This window comes from Pimephales promelas, chromosome 8, assembly GCF_988280905.1.
Source record: "Pimephales promelas chromosome 8, fPimPro1.hap1.1, whole genome shotgun sequence".
Classification (NCBI taxonomy): Eukaryota; Metazoa; Chordata; class Actinopteri; order Cypriniformes; family Leuciscidae; genus Pimephales; species Pimephales promelas.
In genome coordinates this window covers 10449195-10466231 of record NC_142776.1, presented here as the reverse complement: position 1 = coordinate 10466231, position 17037 = coordinate 10449195, and the positions used below count along the sequence as shown (strand labels likewise).

General features: G+C 43.1%; 1 protein-coding gene across 1 annotated transcript in view; it reads right to left on the bottom strand.

Annotated features, from left to right (window-relative positions):
* tmtops2a (teleost multiple tissue opsin 2a) overlaps positions 1–17037 on the bottom strand; it is a 51780-nt gene that overhangs the window by 18739 nt on the left and 16004 nt on the right. The window lies entirely within an intron of this gene.

Sequence of the window (17037 nt, the reverse complement as noted above, 5' to 3'; positions counted from 1 at the left end):
CTGGTCTCACTTACACCTCTTCAGCAGCAATCTGGTTTTCCCAGGAGGCCTCCCATCCAGGTATTAACCAGGCTCAACCCTGCTTAGCTTCAGTGTACAACCAGTCTTGGGCTACAGGGTGATATGGCTGCTGGATGAATGCATGACTACAATAAGCATTATGTTTAGACAGCACACCTCTGCAACATACTCCCGATTTCTCTCCACATGGGACAGGAGAGCAGTCATTCAGTAAATGGGAAAACAAAGTATCTTGTGTTACGTATTTGAAAAAGTAACTTTTGTTGTAAATTTAAAAGTAATGCATTACTTTACAAAAAAAAACTTAAAAACTCATTAATCTGTTTATTTAAGTTCCTGTTTGAATCTTCATTTATCTACCATTGTCGGTAGTTACATGGCAGCCCATTCTCACCCCCAAGGCGTCACCTAACTGACGCTTTAGGCGACCTCAGTTAGATGACGCCCTAGGATCGCGTGTACCCTACCCCTACCCCCACCCCAGACCTAAACCTAACCGCGTCCTCTAACTCAGTGGTTCTCAAAGTGGGGTCCGCGGACCCCTGGTGGTCCGTGAGCTAATGCCAGGGGGTCCGCGAAATAATTTATAACAACCTAACGTTTTTTTCCGTGCTATGAGTCATGTTTTCTTTATCATATGAAAACATGCTGTTTATTCCTAAGTTACTTATAATGCATTTAACATCAAACAATACAAATTAAACACTTACGTTTTCTATAGATAGATAATCTATGTCTGTGCGTCAAGTAGACTATTCGCTATTGATTTTGCGCGACGTGCGCCATAAGAAGACAGAGAGACGGCATGAACCCGCATCCGGTTGTTTTCTGTATTTTTAAAAGGCAAGACATTTTGTAGTCATTTATAATGTAGCCTATACACAAATAAAAAAATGGACACTTTACCGTTTCGGATGATGCACTCTTGTCTTATCTATGACCATAAATAAGAGTATTCCTGTTTCCACTGCTGAGGAAAAATTCCCACGTAATCGCGCGCCGGCGTCTCGCGTGCGCGCACAATAGTCAGTTCTAGCACTGCTGTAGATTTGAAATTAGAAGTCTGATCATTATCAAAATAAAAGTGCATAGTGACAGGGCCGTACCCACAATTGAGGTTGCAAGGATGCACATCGCGATGATAACTGACCTTCTCGTCTGAGGTGCTTCAGCAGACTAACAACGATAGCTCGTCAATGTCAAAATGTTTGAGTCGGAGTGAACTCAAAGTTCCCCGCACGACGTTTCAGTCAACGGTCATAAAGTACGAGATAAGATGTAGGCCTAAATTAACATAAACTAAACAGCTGTTTTAGATAAAAGTTTTAAAAAACGACCGAAACAATCAGTTTGCAAAGTATTAATCAAGCTCAAGTTTAACAAGGAAAACGCAGGTCAAGAGAAACATACTGTGCCCATGAGATTAACATTATGGATTCATATATTTAACATATACTGTATGTTTTTTTAGCTAATTACAGTAGCTCAAATTAACAACGCACGCACCTGTTAAACATAATGCCATTATCATTGTATTTATAGGCTTTATTTGTGTGCAGAATATGCCTAATCATTGAAACATTTCTCTTTTAAGGCCATTCCTGTTTGGAATATGTGATTGTGTTTTGTGACATCTTGACAAAAAAAAAAAATGTATGCCACTGCCCACTGACATGCTTCTAAATCTATAGTTATCCAATTGTGGGGCCTTAAAACACCTTAAAATGCACGTGTATCAAGAACATCAAAAATTCCTAAGTGAGGGATCCTAAGTGATTCCTAGCAAGATCACTTTTGGGACCTCAGTAGGCTATTTAGAAATTCCTGCATAGTACCCTGGGTGGAGACCATTCATTTTGTGCAAGAATATTTTATTAGCCACTCAGACATAAACTTTGTGCTTAATAACGGTTATAAATATGAGGGGGGTCCTTGGAAATTTTTTTCCCCTGAAAGGGGTCCCTGGCACCAAAATGTTTGAGAACTCCTGCTCTAACTGACGCTTTCCTTTAAAGGGCGCCTAAAGCGTCAAATATTGAAATATTAAAACGTTACTTAAGTAGTCAACAAAGACATAAATTAACTAAGACAAAACTTTGTAAAAAAAAATACACATATTGTGGAGGTTTAAATTACTGGGGTCAAATTGACCCCAGAGGGTAAAAAGTGTTATCAGATTTGAGGGTAACAGGAGGGTTAAAAAAATCCCCTAAAATAAATAACCCCAAACCCACTGAGCACCCTGAAGTGAAACCTCTATTTTAATTCACCCACCACTTGAACTTTAGGATAATAAATGATCAGGAAGATAAAATCAGCACCAGTCTTTTAATAAAAGCAATTTAGTTTAAATGTCTACCGGTATTTATCTGCATTTATGTACATCATAAAAATTCATAAAATAAAGAATATTTGAATATTTAATTAAAAAAAAAGCCTGAAAAAAAGCAAACATTATATAATAAAATATTTGGGTGTGTTGTGACATGTTAAGTAATTGGGAATAATTGCAGGGAATAAAATACAATCTGCCTTCTATTCACGTTGGCGTCCAAAAAATAACTTAATCTCAAAGTGATGTTATGATTTAAGAAACAATACCTACTTAGAAATGACTCCCATGTACATAGCTATTTTAAGAAACAAAGTGGACTATTTCAAGCATAAAGTGGGAAAAATACAGACCCATTTTGTTGCTTTTACATATTAATGAAAATGCCTTTAAGCAACACTCATTCACTGATGTTCTTCAAAGGGCAAGTGTGGAATATTTCAGACTGGGTGATGAGACATACCTTCCAAACATTTGTATGTAAATAAGATCATTCGTATCATGCCAAAACAGATTCTTCTCCAACATTCAGATATCAAAATTCATTATGGACATTAATTCACCAGAAATTCACCAGAATATGAAGGGAACATTAACTGTTACTTTGTTTTCACCCTTTAATAATGTAAAAGCCTGTGTTAATAAAGATCTTTTGAGTCTGTTGATGGAATCTTAGGCTGTTGTGACTGTGTGCGCAAGAAACAGCACACAAGAGAAGAGCCGAACATGTTTGCACTCCAGAAACACACAGAAGAGGATTACAGGGTGATTTTCATATTCTGAGTGTGTTGTTGAACATTGTCAGACACTGCAGCTAAGTTCATTCATATCATGCCAAAACAGATTCTTCTCCAACATTCAGATATCAAAATTCATTATGGACAATAATTCACCAGATATTCACCAGAATATGAAGGGAACATTAACTGTTGACAGAAGTCTGTTGACAGAATCTTAGGCTGTCGCATTTGTGACTTTGTATGCAAGAAACAGCACACAAGAATAGAGCCGAACATGTTTGCACTGCAGAAAGACACAGAAGAGGATCACAGGGTAATTTTCATATTCTGCGTGTGTTGTTGAACATTGTAAGACACTGCAGCTTACATTCTGAAGAATGTTAAAGCTGCAGTCCGCAACTTTTCCTCTTTGTCACCATCTCTGTTCGAAATCTGCAATTGCAGTTATTCACGGAATTATCATCTTTACTAGGGGAAACGCCCTTCAGCGTAGCGCCTCTGAATTTATGAATGAAACTGAATCCAATCCTATTGGTGTTGCGTGATGACGTAGCGTGTGACGGCATACACGGATGTGTATAAAGGCACGCCGGCACAAGCAAAGTCAGTTATTTGCTATTCAGCAATCGCTCTGTGTTGTTTGAATCAGTTCATCCTATTTGGTATTGTTTGTCTCTACTATTGCCTTGTTATCATGGAGAGTGAGCAATTTCAACAGTGTGTGTTCCCATGCCCTCATTTTATCATGGTGGGGGACACACACAAGATGTGTGTGTCATGTCTGGGAATGCAGCACGCCCAAGCAGCTCTCGAGGGGTGAATCTCTGTCTATAAGAGTTCCGCGTTCCTGCCTGGCCTTATTTAATGAAGATGGTCAGATGCGTGCTCCCCGCTGTTCAGGTCCCCCATCCGTCGAGGCGATGTGGCGGCTTAGATTGTGGGGTTCGCAAAGAGAGCTTTCAGAGGGGATCTGGACTGCTGAGGCACTTTCCCAATCCTCATCTGAAAGCTCAGATTCCCCTATCCCCCGTTCGGGAGCCCGCTCAGCGGCTTCTCCCGTTCGGGATGTAGATCCAGTGTTGCAGCTGTCTGATTCCGAGGAATTAGACGTGCTCAACATCGCAGAGGGTGATCTGCATGAAGCAGACCCTCGCCGAGGTCTAGGAAATCGGCTGCTAAAGAGAGACAGTCACAGCCGTCATCCAGCTCCTACCGTCAAAGTCATAAAGGGAGTGTCGCTTCTAGAGGTCCCCCTCAAAGAGCTTGGGACTCTAGGCAGCGTTCTAAACCTCAGCCTCCTGAGAAGACGGATCTAAGAACCATCATCCAGTCCAGGAAGGCGAAAGGAAAGAGGTCCTAACTCCTGTGAGACCTCCGAGGTCCACCCCCCGGAGAGAGAGTGACCGAGGTCCCATCTCTCCTCGGGCCCTCAGGCCCTCAGCAAGCTTGCGTCGATATCCCGCCGTCTCTGACGCTTCGGTTCGCGGCAGCTTCCAGCGAGCACACGCTGCTTTTTCTGCCCCGAAGGCCTGCAGTCAAACAGCGTTTGATTTCGCACACTGTGTGTCGTTGTCGGTTTTCCCCTGCCGGTCATCCGCTTCAGGGTGCCGTCAAGGACTCGCACAAAACACTGGACACCAGCCCAGAGGGCGTAGAGGCATGGCACAACCTCACAAATATTTCTCCATGGGTCCTGCGCACTGTAGAAATTGGGTACAGACTGCAGTTCCGGGTCCGCCCACCAAAATTCAATGGGGTGGTTTGGACGGCAGTGCACCCAGAGCAAGGTCTGGTGTTGGAACAGGAAGTCAACTCGCTGCTGGAAAAAGGGGTCATAGAGCATGTTCCCCCACCAGTCAGGTAGTCCGGGTTCTACAGCCGGTAGTTCATAGTTCCAAAGAAGGATGGAGGGTTGCGTCCAATTTTAGATCTGAGGCATCTGAATCGGTCTCTGAGGAGATTCAGGTTCAAGATGCTCACTATTCCCATCATCGTGAGTCAAATCCAATTTTAGAATTGGTTTGTCACGATAGATCTAAAAGACACCTATTTTCACATGTCCATCATTCCACCTCACAGGAAGTTCCTGAGGTTTCATTTTGTGGGCGACGCTTACCGATATCGGGTTCTTCCATTCGGCCTAGCACTCTCCCCTCGTACCTTTACCAAGTGTATGGATGCAGCCCTGGCACCCCTGAGGCTCAAGGGCATCAGGGTGCTCAACTACATCGACGACTGGTTAATATTGGCCCAGTCGAGAGAGCTTGCGATTCGGCATCGAGATGACGTCCTCGCTCACATCCAGAGCCTGGGGTTGAAACTCAACACAAAAAAGAGTGTGTTGACACCAGCCCAGAGAACCACATTCCTGGGAGTGGTGTGGGTCTCGGTCACGATGCGGGCACAGCTGTCTCCTGCTCGAGTCTATCCTGACCACAGTGACCAGGATGAAGCTAGGCCAGGCCATCACTGTCGAACACTTTCAGAGAGTGTTGGGTTTCATGGCACAGCATCCAGCGTGATACCTTCCGGCCTGCTACATACGCTTGCAGTGGTGGTTGAAAGCCAAGGGTTCCACTTGATAATGGTTACGCGTAGATGCCTTCGTTCCCTTTCAATCTGGAAGAAGCCTTGGTTCCTGTCCTAGGGTCCCAAATTGGGAGCATTATGTCACCGAGTTTCTGTTTCGACAGATGCTTCCCTCACGGGCTTGGGCGCGGTCATGGACGGACGCTTTTCGAGAGTTCTCTGGCAGGACCATCATTTTTCTTGGCACATAAATTTGCCTAGAAATGTTGGCGGTGTTCTGAGCTATGAGGAGTTTTCTGCCAGACCTCCAAGGTTGCCATGTTCTAGTGAGAAACGACAATGCGTCAGAGGTGTCCTTTTTAAACCGCCAGGTGGGTCTGAGGTCGCGCCCTCTGTGCACATTGGCGCATCAGATCCTCCTGCAGTGTTCCCAGCGGAGACTGTCATCTCTCAAGGCGATGTATGTCCCGGGGGACCAGGACCAGGGAGCAGACATGCTGTCAAGGCAGGGGCTAAGGCCCGGGAATGGAGACTATGCGAGAGGTTCGGCCCAGTGGAAGTGGACTAATTTGCGTCTCGAGAGACGACACCGAGGCTGCGTCTGTACGCCTTTCCCCTAATCACTCTGCTCCCAGCTGTTCTGGAGAGAGTCCGTAGAGACGGGGCCAGCCTTCTTTTAGAAGCCCCGTTTTGGCCGGCCCGAGTACGGTTCTCGGACATCATGGCTTCAGTACTGGAGTTTCTCCAAAAAACTCGTTATGTAAATCAGGAAAAAAACGTTACGCCCCGCTGATGAGGTTGCTCTCTGTGCTGAGCTTATCAAGCTTACTTTTAGACTGCGCTTCCTTTTTTTCGTTTGGCCAACTGATATAAAGACGAGCCACAGCACGAGAAACAACCTTAACCAGCTCCTCAGACACGGGGACACGGGGGGGCGAGTCATCCCCGAAATTCCCGCCCTCGATGCTGAGCACATCCACCTCCTTAGAGGCAGACAGCTCAAGCATCGGGTCTTCGTCTCGTGCGGAAGAAGCCACGGAGCAGGCTCCCACGCGAGGATCGAGAACATCGGAACTGCCCGAGGAAACCCGAGAAGGTGCCTCAGCAGCCTCGAGATCCCTGGACAGATCCAGAGCGTCTCAGAGCGCGGTGCGGGTCCCGCACCACGGGGCTCGCGAGGCTGGCCATCATCATTGAAAATGGCAAGCCGGGAACGCAGCACGCGGAGCGTTAATCTCTCACAATGCTCGCAAGCAGCCCCCTTGAGTGCTGCCTGCGCGTGCTGCATCCCTAAACAGTGCGTGCACAGTTGATGTGTGTCCCCGCCAATGATAAAACGAGGGCAAAGGTGCACACATCTCCTGAAACTCGCTTCACTCGCCATGATATTTCTTTTCACTTTTGTGGCTTAGACAGAAAACAATAAATAAGACTCACACAACAGATAGCACTTGCTGAAGAACAGAAAGCTGACATCTCATGTGTGGCGGGTCCTTATATAGCTTCCGCTTACATGTCGTCACACATTACGTCATTACGCTCTCCAATCGGAGATTGGCTTAGTTTTCATTCATGCTTCAGACGCACTACGCTGAGGGGCTTCCCCCAAAGTGTCATTTGATGCAGTTGGAGTTCCCTCGATAGGGAACTTGACAACATCAACATCAGTAAAAAGGCCTGCGACTTCACTTTTTAAATGACAATATCCTGGCCTGACTACTGTTGTCAGTGATATAAGTATTTGAAATGAACAAGATTTCTTAATGTCTAGTGACATATCAGGGAAAATGCATGATTAATTGAAATAAATTTATTTTAACATACAGCTCCTTTAATAATACATTTAGGCTAATAGTCATTCGGTGTCGAGCCTGAAAAAAGTAATGATAATAATGATAACAATATTCATTTTTCATTTTTATTAGTGTCAAACCTGTAACAAGTAGGACCAATGAAATAAATTGATTAATCAATTAAATAAATAAAAACATTGGCATTCAGTAAAGGGTCAAACCCATAAAAAGTAGAACCATTGTCCGCTTTACATTAAAACACATCACATAGTGTGTGTGTATGAGATGTCCTTTGAGTATGTGAGAGAACAGAGAGTGGGAGAGTATGTGTGAGAGAGTGAGTGAGTGAGGACCAATTTGTCCATGAAAAATATCCAATATTCAATAATGCATTCAATAGTGCAATACATTCAGTAAGGCACACAGTAAAGTGTTGAACCTGTTAACATGTAAAAGGACCATTGTCTGCTATACATAAATAAAAAAAAAACATTCTTCATCACTTGCTTGAATCACTCTTCATCACTCAGACCTGCATTGTCAGACACACCTATCACTCCTAATAGTGCCAGCACATCTCTTTTTTTGCGACCTCAGGTTTCACGTCAGCCCACCGCTTGCCCCGCTTTAACACACTATGAAAACAATACTCCCCATTCTGTGCCATAAACATGAACATTGCCGAAGTGCTGCAGGATGGAGTGGTAGCCTATTCCTGTTGTAACAGAATTGTGTTGTAACAGAATCCCCATACTGGAAAGGTGTGCTCTATGCCAAGGTTGGGGAAAACCTGCTGAAGTTCCATCAGCATGGACACCATGCTCATGTTCTTATTCTGATCAAAACAAGAGTCTCTGAACAGCCGAAGCCCCCCAGATCTTCTGACTTTGTCCTTAGGTTGAACCTTGAGGCAATCATTTAGCGCAGAAGCAATCAATATCACTGTGTATGCTCCTCACTGTGTCGTGCACCACCTCTTCTCTCTGGGCGAGCCTCTGCAGTCTGGGCGAGCCTCTGAGCTTCACCAGACACGGTCTTTGCTGATGCCTGTGAAAATAAATTATTTAGATTGTCATATACATTGGAGCCAGTATAAAATAAACAGAATTACACACAACTAACTTGGTATTACTCCCTCCCCCATTTCAGTTTTCTCCTTAGCAGGCCTTAGGAACATCTTTTGCTTAACATATCACCTTTCACACACATCTCTCTCTCTCTCTCGCTCTCTCTCTCTCTCTCTCTCTCTCTCTCTCTCTCTCTCTCTCTCTCTCTCTCTCTCCCTATCTTTCTCTCCTTTACAGCTCCCCAAACCATGCTATATAGCAATGAACATACCATGTAACAACAAGCACATGTCCAATCATATGTAACAAGCACAGCATTGCACATATCCCTGCACTGTTTACTGGCTACATATTGTACTTAGGCACTACCATGACTACACACAATCTAAGACAGCACTTTATCATGGTTACAGTATCAAAAGTCAGTCTATCTATCAGTAGGCTAGTAGATCTATTCAGTACTTTCCATGTCACGTTAGCAGGCTTCTTAACAGGAACATATATTTATTACGAGGGTGAAACCAACAAAATGATATTAAACTAGCCTATTCTTAAACAAAAGTTGTACTCACCAAACACTTTTACAAAGGTCACCTTGCAAACGGGAACCTTCTCCGGATGACTGTTGGACAAAAGACTGTACTTAACAGATACGCCCTGTTTTTTTTTTGTTTTTTGTTTACGTCCTGGATTTTCGGAAGCTCCTTGTCACTTGAGTGATGTCAAAGAGATGAAGTATGGCCTGGTCCTGGTCAACCTTGGTTTTTTTTTGGGTTTTTTTCATAAAAATAGTTGAAATTTATCATCAGATCATCCGGCGAAAGCCTCTCATCCTGACAGAAACATTTGGCAGCAGCTTTGTGTTGACATCCCACTGTTGAGATTAACGTGCCACCTGATTTTCTTTCTCCAGTCGTTGTTTTCTACCCCCAGGTGTAGGTCTTACTGGCTCATCAATGCCATCAAAGGTGTTAATAAAGTTTAAAGTTATCATTTTAAGGAATGAATGAACATAAACAAACCTTTGTTTAGGTTCAGCGGTCGCCTCAGGATACCGCCTCTGAGCACCGAATTGTGATTAGTCGAGAGGATATATCGCGTTTAGGCTGGTTTGGCGCTTATCACGTTTTGGAAAGGAACTGCATCTTGCAGTACATTTTAAACAGGGAAATATAGCAATTTGTTATGAAACGTTGATGGAGCGGTGAATAGGTTCAGTACACAGCAAAATGACATGACAAACTAATTTTTTTGTTTAATGGTTTATCGCGTTTTGGAAAAGAGCTCTTCGTCTTACCAGCAAGTGTATAAAAGCCCTCTTTTATGGACATGGTCGAAATGTCCGGGGAACACAACGAAGCTATTACAGTATTTCTGAGTTGCTAAAACACATTTTTTGAAAATTTCTTTCGCTTTCTTATAACACCAATCACCAAACTTAAGCTACACTGTCAAAACCTTTGACTCGTCTTGCTATATCAAACAATTGCTTCAGAACTATGTTATCTTTACCCAAAACCAAACACTGTTTTCAGATATCACACACATCCAGCTAATGCATAAACACTACACAGCAGTCATTACACACTACAGAGATAAATGCAAAACACTGCACTAAAGGCAGAGCAGGGGGAAAAAAATAAATTTATTATGAAGTACTTGCACAATCCGGCACACAAATATCGTCACAAACAAAATATGCAGCAGATCGATAGCAATGTCTTGGAATCATTCTGGCTCAGCATCATGCCTCTGGGCATGGTCATGCCACAGGACCTCATCAACGTCACAGGCAATCCTGTCCCTTGCTAAACAATGGGGAAAGAATCCTTTAGTATGACAAATCCAACCTTGAATCGATTTCACTCCAATGTTGTCACATGCTGCATCAACTAACTGAACTTGAACTTAACTTGACTCAATTGACTCATAAGGATTTCTGTCATAGACCTCCATGCAGAAAAAAAATTCTTCAATGGGATTAAGGAAGGACGAGTATGGTGGGAGGCACACATTTATAAACCGTGGGTTATTTTCAAACCACTCACATATTCTAGGAACACGGTGAAAGTTCACATTGTCCCAGATTACAACGTACATGGGTTGCTCTGCCTGATCATCAACTCTCTATTCACGTCTCAGTAATGCTTCCTGTAGAGCATACAGAAACGTTATATGATGGGCAGTGTTATAAAGTCCTAAAGTCACATGGCGGTGAATAACCCCGTAGCTGCTGATGGCAGCACATATGGTAACGTTGCCACCACGCTGCCCTGGCAACTCTAAAATGGCTCGTTGACCAATAATTTTGCGGCCTCTCCTTCTCCTCTTGGTGAGATTGAAGCCAGCTTCATCCAAGAAGATGCACTCATGAGGCCTCTCCATGGAATCCAGTTGAAACATTCTCTATAGAAATAAAAAAAAAGTTAATTTTTTGATATTATGTAAATGAGGCTTCATGACTCTGTATACATGTGCAGCATTGACTTCAACACAGTAAAGATGTACAGTTACTCAATAGTGCTGTATAATCTCTGAACATGATTACTTGTACATATTGATATCGTAGCTCTTTTACCCTCTCAGAATTTCTCTCAAATTGTACTCTGTAGGCTTATTTGAGACTTATCGGGTTGCGTTTCAGGACACGGTCAATTGTGGAGACTCACACTTTTGATTCCTTAAAAGTTATTCTTGTTGTCTTCTTTAACTCGCTGTTGTATTTCACACAGACGAATGAGATTATTTTGAAGGACCATATTGACAATGGTCTCCTGCTGTTGTGAGAATATACCTCTCCTTCCACCGGCATGTGGCAGTCTTTCAATTCTAGCAAATAACATCTCTTGTTAGAATTGTACAGACAGGCTTACTAAAGCAATGTCACCAAATATGTACAATACATAACATATATATTTTATTACTATTATTAGTTTTACTGTAATACTGTAAGAAAAGGGCCAACTTTTAGAGATGTTACAGTAATTTACTGAGACGTTCCACAACTGTACATACTGTACTATAAGTTTGAGAGACTACAAATGATAGTACACTTACCGGTTCTGTTCTCTGAATGTCCTGACAATGGAGGCCACAGAGAACCTGCTTATATTTGGTTGAACACGTAGTCCTGCTTCCCTCATACTCATTCCATTAACCAGAACATGGTGTATGATTGTTGCTCTAATTTCATTGGAAATTATGGCTCTTGTTCTTCCTCCTCCTCCTCTGTCTCTTCCTCCTCCTACTCTGTCTCTTCCTCCTCTGTATCTTCCACCTCCTCCTCTGTCTTCTCCTCCTTCTCTGTCTTTTCCTTCTCCTCCTCCTCCTCTGTATCTTCCACCTCCTCCTCTTCCTTCTCTTCCACTTCCACTTCCAATTATGACATAATGCATAATTTTTAGTGTGCTATTACACTACTTTTTGTAGTGAATGATTCAGGGACTTGTTCATAAAGACTAGTTACTGGTGTAATAAAGTAAGAGTCAATGAAAAATCCCCACCATTAATGCACAGACAGTCAGCGTATACTGTATGGAACATGCACATGCAGACAAGCACAAACTATGAAAAGTCCCAGTGGACTAAACTCTTGGAATGATACCCTTAATACTCTTAATATTTTCTTAATGTTTTCTTTTTCAGTTCTATTATTGGTCCTTCTGTACCCCTTTGGGATTTTCGACATACTTGCATACAGCATACACAAAGCTAGCGAGGGGATAATAGCATAATACTGTAATAGCATATGTGTGCTAGTAACTCACTTTAGAAGCTCTATAAAATAAATGGGAGGACTGGAGTTTAAACATTGCACAAACCACTTCAACTGACCACCAATGTGAACCCTCAAAAAAGGTGTTTAATATTAAATAAAAGTTTAGCTTATCTTCATATTCCATTATGAAGTACCTGTTCTAGCAATTCTTCTTCAAAAGGGACAAGATTCAGTCAGCTGGAAAGAGGTTCTAAAATGTCTTCTTGATTAGTACATGCTCATTACATCTAGCATCTAGGGATTTTTTTCACACTAAAAAAAACTTGCTAATATTAATCTGAATTAGATCATTGCTAAACCCCCATGCAGTTTGACAAAACAATGCAACATATTGTACATATCAACATATCTATAGCTGTAAATGCACAAAATTAATTCACTATCCAATTATTTTTGTCTAAATTGCCTTAGAGAGCAATGTATAGCTGTGACACAGCTGTGGAAAATGACACCCATTCATAACTCTGATTTTACAAAACTGAGTTTTTCTCATCTCTGCAAGCTATTGTAACATATTCCCGTAGGGAAATGTGTATTATTGCATAACCATTTCTATCGCTATAGAAGGTGGTAAATAAAGATTGGGCTACAGAAGATAAGGGTTCGTCTCAAGGAGGCATTGAGAGAGTAAATAAGGACACAAACAGATCAGTTCAGTTTGGTGTTGGTACCATATATTAAGTGAACACAAAGACAAAACTACAACGACAACGCAATACCCAAAATTTTCCAATCATGCAGAAAGGTTCAACAATTCATAGAACCCCAGGCAAAATATTACTCATAACTGGAGAACATATTCATATAAAAAAAACGGTCCACAACGCACAAGTATTGTCCATAGGATGCAATAGTCCATGAGCCAGAATTCATCTAATGGCTCTAAGTGTGTAGTAGTGTGTGTGTACGAATAAGAGTAGAAGGGGTGAGCAGACTACAACAGCCTCCTACCAACCCCACAAGGCAATGATGTTACTGGGCCGGTTCTGTTCCAGGTAAATAATGGCTCGCCATCAACTGGCCCGCAACTGGTCACACCTGGCCTGTATTAAATAAACAGGACCCATGATTTAGTCACTACTCATAAAATTGATCTACTAGCTAGGTTTATAATAATATATATCTTGTGTACACAATACAATAGTATTCAAATACTGCATAAATAATTGTCATAAATATATTAAATGACAAAAATAATACAAACTGAAATGCATATAAATAACACACATATTTAGGATTATTTACATTTCACTCAATCCAATTTGTCATTCAGAATATAAATAACGCCTTTAAATACTTAAGACCTTTAATCGCCTTTAAATACTTAACATTGAATAAAGTGCATGGTTTATGATTTACATAATTCATTGAACCCAAAAGAACTCCAAAGGAACAATTGGGAACCTAATACTACCAGCTACAACAGCCCATAGAAATACATTCAAAGATAAATGCTGTTAGCATTAAACCAGCAGAACTTCACTAACAAGATGCATAGCATGACTAATGCTATTAGCATTAAGCTAGCGGAGAATCCCAGTGAACACATACACAGTAATGCCAAATGCTAACAACAACATGCTATCGGACACAGCAACAAACAGACTCACCAATTCCCGCAGATAATTGACACCCCGCGGCACCAGTCGGCTTCTAAACAACGGTAATGGACACTACAAATACAAAATCGCACGCTAGAGTCAACCGAGCCTTTAAGATGGAAAATAACATTATTTGTGCAGACGTACCGAGTGCAGCTGCTCCGGTGGCTTCCCCTTCATACTACTGATTGGGGAACTCACCGCAGCTTCTAAACCCGCGCTTGAGTGCTAGGATTGGTTGAAGCGCTCACTGAACTATCATGTGACTCTTGCATGAAAAATCTAAATGAAGGGTGTGTTCAGGTGACCGGGCAAAATTAATTAAATTTTGGACAGAATTTTTCCCTGGGTTACACTATGCAGAGCTATGAGGGGTAGTCTCATCTCTGCAAGCTATGAGGGGTAGACTCCCCTCATCCACACCTAGTTATTCACCGACAGATCCTCATATTAACTGAATTTTCAGAAACAACTATGAGATATGCAAAGCACTAGTAATGCCCAGATCAGACATCTGCTGCTGTAAGTTATCCTCTTTAAGTTTTGACATGTTGCATTCAGAGATACTTGAACCAGTCATAATTCTACTCTAACCCCGCTTATTAAAAAGTCATTTTCAACACAGAGCTGTTGTTAACATTGGAATTCAGTGCTATCAACTAAATACCAGTTGATGTATTGTGTAGGAAGTGTGTGTGAGAAGATACTTAACAAATGCACAGAATTCAATCAATAAATAATGGCTTTACTCAAGTACACAGAATAGACAATTACACAAAGGCAATGAAGATGGGAATCTTAAGCATAGTAAAAGACAATGTTGCCACCATCCATTCCAACCCAAATTTTACTCTAGGTGCCGATCTCTAGTTTAAGAGGAGCTAGTTGTGCTGGATAATGTGCGAGACCTTACCACTGCTGTTGCTCTCCTCATTGCTCTCCTCATCCACTCCTCATAGGCCTCATTGCCTTGATTTATTGCCTGAACATCCTAAATAACTTTTGAAAAAATTCAAAAAGTGTTTATTGGCCTTAACCCCTGCAGTACTAAGCAAGCATCCAAGCAGTCCAGTCAAGCGTTGGTCACATATAGGTTACCCTTGTTCCCTGAAGGATGGAACGAATGAGTACGTCGTGACCGACGAATAGGAATCTCGCTAGAGAGGCCAATCTACTTCGAGTGAAACTAAACAAGCCAATGCACAAGCCATGCAATCATTTGCATCAGCTGCTCAGCCTTGCAGCGTGGGTATATAATGAGCAGGAGGTGCAATTGCACATCAGTTTTTTTCCTGAGGAGCCAAGCCTGATGAGATGTCTGCCCCAGCGGGCAGCAGCGGATGTGGTGATGGGACGTGCGTCTCCATTACCTCCTTCAGGGAACGAGGGTTACCATATAACCGAGATGTTCCCTATCAGTCGTTCACTATGACGTACACTGTGACCGACGAATAGGAATCCTTACCAAAGAGCCACAGCTGCTGCACCTCATCTAGCGCCCTGTGCAAGCCTCTAACCCTTCTTGCCTGGAAGGACAATTGGAGGAGGCTTACACAGAGTGTATCTGTCACAGTTGTTCTGTGATAACCCATACAGTTAGATTATTGAATAACACTGGAAAAGCGTGCCCATCTGTTAGGAAGGAGAATGCTGGGGAAGCGACTTTCTTCAAGGAGTTATGTGGAGAATACATATGGAATAGCCCCGAAGGCTGTACTACATATGAATAGTGGGTGACTTAGCCCAAGAGAAAGACACAGGCTTCCGCTAGGAGTAGCAGTGGAGAAATAAACACATATGGGATCCCCGTAGTGTCACACATATGAGACCCAGCCTAGACCCGGTTCTTAAGAATTCAGTGGATAAAGGCCTGGCGCCAGACGCTCCGCTATGTCTGGGTCAAAGGTGTTTAGAGGACTCAACCGGTTTTTCACTCTGGAGCAATAAGCGTGCACAGAAGTTTGCAGCAAGCTGATAGAGCCAGGCCTCTCAGTGCTTCTACTCGGGAGCAGACTGGCTCTACACGTAGGCTATAGTTTCTAGCGAACATGTTAGGTGTCGCCCAGCCTGCAGCTCTACAGATATCTGTTAGCGAGGAGCCACATGCCAGCGCCCAGGAGGATGCAACGCCTCTCATGGAGTGTGCATGCAACCTGAGTGGGTAGGTCACACCTTGTGCTTGGTAAGCCAAGGCGATGCCATCCACTGTCCAGTGGGCCATCTGCTGCATGGAGACAGCCTTTACCTTCTGCTGACTTCCGTAACAGACAAAGAGCTGGTCTGAGGTCCTGAGACTTTGGGTTCTGTCTACGACAGAACAAAGTCAGGGCTGGGTCTGCCTCCTCCAGGGGCATTGATTGCAGGATCAATACCTGGTCCTTGAAGGGAGTGGTAGGAACCTTTGGCACATATCCAGACCAGGGTCTCAGTCTTATGTGGTTATCACCCGGCTCGAACTCTAGGTTCGCAGATTCGCAGACCGAAAATGCCTGCAGGTCCCTTACCCTCTTAACAGAGGCCAGTGCAACCAGCAGCAAAGTCTTCATGGAAAGAAGCTTGGGGGTCGAGGAGGATTTAATCATCTTGCGCCCCAAAGAAACCTGATGACCAGGTCATGCTTTCCTAGTCTTTTGCCATCTATGTGGTCATGATATGCTGAAATACCTGTAGCATGTACATTGAGGGTGGAGGGAGACAGCCTTCGCTCAAACCCTTGCTGCAAGAAGGAAAGCACAGACATCTTCGAGGGTCTTCTCGGCGAGAAGAACACCACTTGACGAACAGGTTCCACATCGGGGCATACACACACACATCTCGTGGACGATGCCCGTGCAGAAGTGATGGTGTTAAGTACCTCTGGGGGTAAGGCACCTAGAACCTCCACGTCCCGTCTATAGACCAGACATTTCCAGAAGTCCGGACATGGGTGCCATGGGGTGCCCCGTCCAGGAGTCAAAATATCTTTCCTCAGGAGAATAGGCCGGGGGAGGGACTGTCACGAGGATATGCCCCAGGAGTCTCTGACAAATGTTCAGTGGGACCGCCGTCTTGCCTTTAAATGTGTTCAAGCAGTTCAGCACCGACTGTGAGGCGTTCCTCTGTAAGACGCTCTTCACGGGGTAATTTTTCTCTTTTCCCAGTTGATCTTAAGATGCAACTGTACTGATATGCTTGAC